The sequence below is a fragment of the Eimeria acervulina genome, genomic scaffold (genome assembly GCF_000499425.1).
Source record: "Eimeria acervulina Houghton genomic scaffold, Eah_scaff371, whole genome shotgun sequence".
Taxonomy (NCBI): domain Eukaryota; phylum Apicomplexa; class Conoidasida; order Eucoccidiorida; family Eimeriidae; genus Eimeria; species Eimeria acervulina.
The window spans coordinates 1-6083 of NW_013549852.1; positions in this window are offsets into that span (position 1 = coordinate 1).

Consider the following 6083-nt stretch of genomic DNA (forward strand, 5'->3'; position numbering starts at 1 on the left):
AGCAGCAGCAGCAGGTGTATAGCAGAGTGTTGCACGGGAGTAATATTTTGATTAAAACAAAAAATAATTAGAGAGAAGAAACAAAAATAAAGAGGAGACAGAGATGTCTACATATAATATTTGTATAATATCAATATATCAATATATTATATATTATATAATTATAATTATAATTATAATATAATTATAATTATAGTGTAGAGACAGAAGCAGACAACAAATAAATAAAAGACAAAGAGAGACAGAGGGACAACAAACACAAAAAATAAACAAAGAAAAGAGACAGACATGAGATGGGAGAAAATTAAAAAACAAAAAAGAGAGACAGATTAAATTAAATTAAATAAAAAGAAAGAAGAAGAGACAGAAAGAGACACAGACAGACAGACAGATAGAGATAGATTATAATATAATTATAATTATAGTGTAGAGACAGAAGCAGACAACAAATAAATAAAAGACAAAGAGAGACAGAGGGACAACAAACACAAAAAATAAACAAAGAAAAGAGACAGAGATGAGAAGCGAGAAAAAATTAAAAAAAGAAAGAAGAGAGACAGATTAAATTAAATTAAATAAAAAAAGAAAGAAGAAGAGACAGAAAGAGACACAGACAGACAGACAGATAGAGATAGAGAGAGAGAGATAGAGAGAGAGAGAGAGAGAGACAGACAGACAGACAGAGACAGACAGATAGAGAGAGACAGACAGACAGAGAGAAGAGAGAGACAGTGAGAGAGACGAAGAGATAAAGAGAGAGAAACAGAGACAGACAAAGAGAGACAGACAGATAGAGAGATAAAGAGAGAGAGAGAGGAGACAGAGAAGAGAGCAAGGAGTAGAAACAGAGACAAAGAGAGAGAAGAGACAAAGAGAGACAGAGACAGAGAGACAGAGAGAGACAGAGAGACAGATAGAGATATAAAGAAGAAGAGAGATAGAGAGAGAGAGAGACAAAAGTAGAGACAGAGACAGTAAGAGGGATGAAGAGGCAGCAGCAGAGAGATAAAGAGACAGCAGCAAGAGAGACAGAATGATAGCAGCAAGAAGGAGACAGCAGCAAGAAGATAAAGAGGAAAGAGACAGTAACGAGAAAGCAGCAGCAACAGCAACAGCAACAGCAACAAACAGACGAACAAAGAAACAGCAACAGCAGCAGCAACAAAGAAACAGCAACAGCAGCAGCAACAAAGAGACAGCAACAGCAGCAGCAACAAAGATACAGCAATAAAGAGATAAAGAGACAGAGAAGAGCAGGCGCACCTTCTCAACAGCACAAAGAAGAAATATATAAAAGAATAAAGAAAAAGAGCAGCAAAAAACAAACAAAGATATACAAAAAGAGACAGCAGAGAGACAGGCTCAAGGAGACTCCAGAGAAACAAAACAACTTCAAATAAACTAATCTTAAAATGTTAATAAAACAAAATATTTATTTATCTACATCTTTAATTAAGACAAAATGCAGAGACAAACAAACAGAGACAGACAGAGACAGAACGAAAGCCCGACGCCTCTGCATATGCTCTGTCTCTGTCTTTCTCTCTGTCTCTGTCTCTCTCTCTGTCTCTCTTTCTCTGTCTCTGTCTCTGTCTCTGTCTCTCTCTCTCTCTCTCTCTTTCTCTCTGTCTCTGTCTCTTTCTCTCTCTTTCACTATATATATATAGAGAGAGACAGAGAGAGAAATATACATATATATACATACATATATATATATATATATATATATATATATAAAGTCTGCATATATATATATATATAGAAACATATATATATATATATATATATATGTAGATATATAAATGTATATACATATATACATGCATAGCCGTGCTTCTCTGTGTTTGTTTTCATCTCTCTCTTCTCATCTCTCTGTTTGTTTGCTTCTAAATAAATATCTGTCTCTGTCTGTCTCTGTCTCTTCTCTCTGTCTCTTATCTGTCTCCTAAATTAATATTTTTTTATCGTTTTATTATTTTTTTTGTTTCTTCGCATCGCCACCCATTACAAAATCTTATTTATTATTATTACGCCTGTTCACTGCAGCAATAAAGCAGCAGCAATGAGGCAGCAGCTGCAGCAGGAACAGCTGCAGCTGTTGTTGCAGCTGTTGCTGCTGCTGCTGTTGTTGCTGCTCCTGTTGTTGCAGCTGTTGCTGCAGCTGTTGCTGCTGCTCCTCATACTGCTGCTGTTTCTGTTACTGCTGCTGTTTCTGTTACTGCTGCTGTTTCTGTTACTGCTGCTGCTTCTGTTACTGCTGCTGCTGCTGCTGCTGCTGCTGCTGCTGCTGCTGCAGCTGCAGGAGGGCTTAAGGCATGTGTTTGTGTATATATTCTTTGACAGCTTCTGCTGTTGCTGATAATGCCTTATCTCCTCTCTTCCAGCATGCTGGGCAGACAGAAGATTTATTTTCTTGTAAATGTTTAATCATATCTATAATTCGCAGTGTCTCTTCAGTATTTCGTCCTATATCAGCATCGTTAATAGTAATATGTTTAATTTTTTTTGTACTTCCTTCTATAAGAAAGCATGCTCTCTGACTGTACCCTCCTGCTGTATTTAAGACACCAAATGCCTTTGAAATGTTATTATTTAAGTCAGACAACAGCGGAAATAATATACCGCCTAACCCTCCTAATTCTCGTGAAAGGCTGCACCAAGCTGCATGCGAAAAAACGCTGTCAACGGATACACCTAAAAGCTGCGCATACACCCGAACATATACATCAATAAAATATATTAATATACATAAATAAATAAATAAATAAATAAATAAATAAAATAAATATTTATTTACTTATTTATATAGTTAGTTGGTTATTTAGTTATTAACTAACTTATCATGAGAATATAAAAGCAAGCAAATATGTTTATACATACAATAAGAGCAGCAATAATAATAATATTTATAGTATTAATAATATTAATAAAAATATTAATATTAATCAAAATACTAATATTAATAATATTAATTATATACCTGCCAGCCCCTGTCTCTAAATTCTTTTTCTTTTTGACTATACAACAATAAATATATTATTATTATTATTATTATTATCATTACTATTTAATATTATTATTATTATTATTATTATTACTTTACCTGCCAGCCTCTGTCTCTAAATTCTTTTTCTTTTTGATTATATGCGAGGATCTCCGTCGGACAAACAAACGAAAAGTTCAAAGGATAAAATAATAAACAGACGCCGGCGTTTGTTTTTAGTAAAGAATGCAGAGATATCTTTTCTATCTTACCTGGACAGAAGATAAACAAACAAATAAATAAATAAATAAATAAATAAATAAATAAATAGATAGATATGCTAATGTATAAATGTATATATATGCATTAATAAATATATGCATGCAGTTAGCTGGTTGGTCGTAGAAAATAAATTATTTTTCTGTATTTGTTTGTCTTTTTATTTAGTAAGGAAATGAATGCATGCACATTAATAAAGACAAATATAAGAATAAATAAACATATACATAAATAATAAACATGTGTATATGAATGCATGCATATATATATATACGCATATAATATATATATATATATATATATATATCACAGTAGGAGAAAGAACCTCGCCAGCAGCAGCACCTGCTGCTGCACCTTCTGCTGCTGCTGCTGCTGCTGCTGTTTGTTGAAGTAGACATCTCACCAGAAGGCATATAAGCATCTGCAGTGAAGTCGGGGGCTTCTTTGCCTACAGGGGACTCAAACTGAACAGCTGTTGAGAAAGCCCGCCTAGCTGCTGCTGCTGCTGCTGCTGGTGCTGGTGCTGCCGCTGCTGCTGCTGTTTTATGGGTGTTAAAGAGTGCCTGTCTAAATCCTGCTGCAGCTAAGGGGACCCTTGGTGCTGCTGCTGCTGCTGCTGCTGCAGCTGCAGCTGCTGCAGTACTGAAACCGCAGGAGAGGAGGAGTCTTCGTTGGGGGGCGAGGAGCGACATTAGGTATTTCTTAGGTGTTTAGTTGAGATAAATGAGAGAAAAACAAAAAAAGAAAATAAAATATATTAATAATATATTAATTAACTGAGAGAAATACGAAGAGAAAGGGAAGACATACGAAGAAGACATGGTGAGTGCTGCAGCATTTGGTTTGCTGCTGCTGCTGCTGTCGCGCTGCACACCGTGCATGCCGATGGACTGTATCTTCTCTTCTCTCTTTCTGTTTAAATAAATATATTTTTAATCATTTAAATAAAATATAATATCATAAATACTTCGATTTTATGAAGAAGACAACCAAGAAAACCTCAATACACCGCCTGATGCCCTATTCTTTCTCTGCTGTATAACGATATTTGTTTGTACTGCTGCTGCTGCTGTTGCTGCTGCTGCTGCACTTACTAGCTGCACACCTTTTCGCAGTTAAAAATGTGTTTGAATTTTATTTCTTTTTAAATAGTTGAATTAAATATTGAAATATGTTTTAATAATTATTAATAATAGAGTTATTTACTTTAAAAAAACAATAATTATTAAAGGGGCTGCTCCGGGAATTGAACCCGGGACCTCTCGCACCCTAAGCGAGAATCATACCACTAGACTAAGCAGCCACTTGAACTGACCCCTTTTCTTTTCTAAGCTGCGATTTCAGTGCTGCTGCTGCTGCTGCCGCTGCTGCTGCTGCGGCGGCGGCTGCTGCTGCTGCTGCGGCTGCTGTTGCGACTGCTGTTGCAGCTGCTATTGCTGTTGCTGCGGCTGCTGCTGCAGCTGCTGATGCTGCTAATGCTGTTGCTGCGGCAGCTGCTGTTGCTGCTCTTGCTGTTGCTGCAGCTGCTGATGCTGCTACTGCTGTTGCTGCTGCTGCTGCAGATAAAAGGGGTATAGGAGAATAGAAGAGCGAAGCAAAAGGAGGGGGTGAATAGCCTAGAAGGCTTTCTTACTGAATTTGTCCGTTATATTTGCCTCTCTTACTATACATAATAATAGATTAACTATTATAATTAATAATCATAGTAAGAATAGCAAACATAACAATATAATTAATAATTATATATATATGTTCTTGTCTTTATATTCACTCATTAGATACAAGAGCGTCGAGGTCTCCAACCCCCGCATAAACCCTTTCTATCCCTCTCACGCCCCCTCCTGCCGCGCTGCAGCAGCAACAAAACAAACAAACACAACATAAACCCTAAACCCTAAACCCTAAACCCTAGTGGATTAAGCTGTCTTTACATGAATAGATGCATCCCCGTACACTCTAGTAAACCCTAAAAAACCCCAGCCACTAACCCTAAACCCTATTTCAGAACCGTACCCTGTAAACCCTAAACCCTAAACCCTAAACCCCAAACCGTCAGCCCTATCTCCCCAACCCTAAACCCTAACCCTTAGACCCTATCCCCCCACCCCTAAACCCTAAACCCTAAACCCTAATCATTTGTATGAATTACCGTTTATGATAGAAGAGGCTGATAGATCTGAACGCCACTACAGCCATAGCTACAGCAGCAAAAGCTAAAGTAGTTTCTACACGACGCTCTTCCGATCTTCTCCTTCCGCTTACAATGACAACAGAGAAGCTCGAGAAAACAAAACAAATCAGAGAAAATATAAACAATCGCAATATGCTGTCTTGGTCGCGGCGTAGCTGCCGAATTGCTGCAGCCATGTCGCTGAAGCCCTCCTGTCCTCGAAGACCCAACCCTAATAAACAAAAATAAATAAATAAATAAATTAATTAATTAATTAATACTTAATTTGATTAATTAGTTAATTAATATATTTATTTATTAGTTAAATGCAAAAAGATTTAATTAAAATGCTAACAAAGCAAAGGCAAAGACACTCGGAGACTCCACAGACGTATACAGCACATGCGTTAATATATATATATATATATATATATTTATATATTTATATTTATATTCATAGTTGACATTATATATATATGTATACTCTTCATTTGTATTGTACATGTTTCTTCTTGAAACTGAATATACATGTAAATATAAATATACATATTGATATGCATATATATATACATATATATACATATATATGCATATATATATACATATACATATATATATATATATATATATATAAATATATATATATGCATA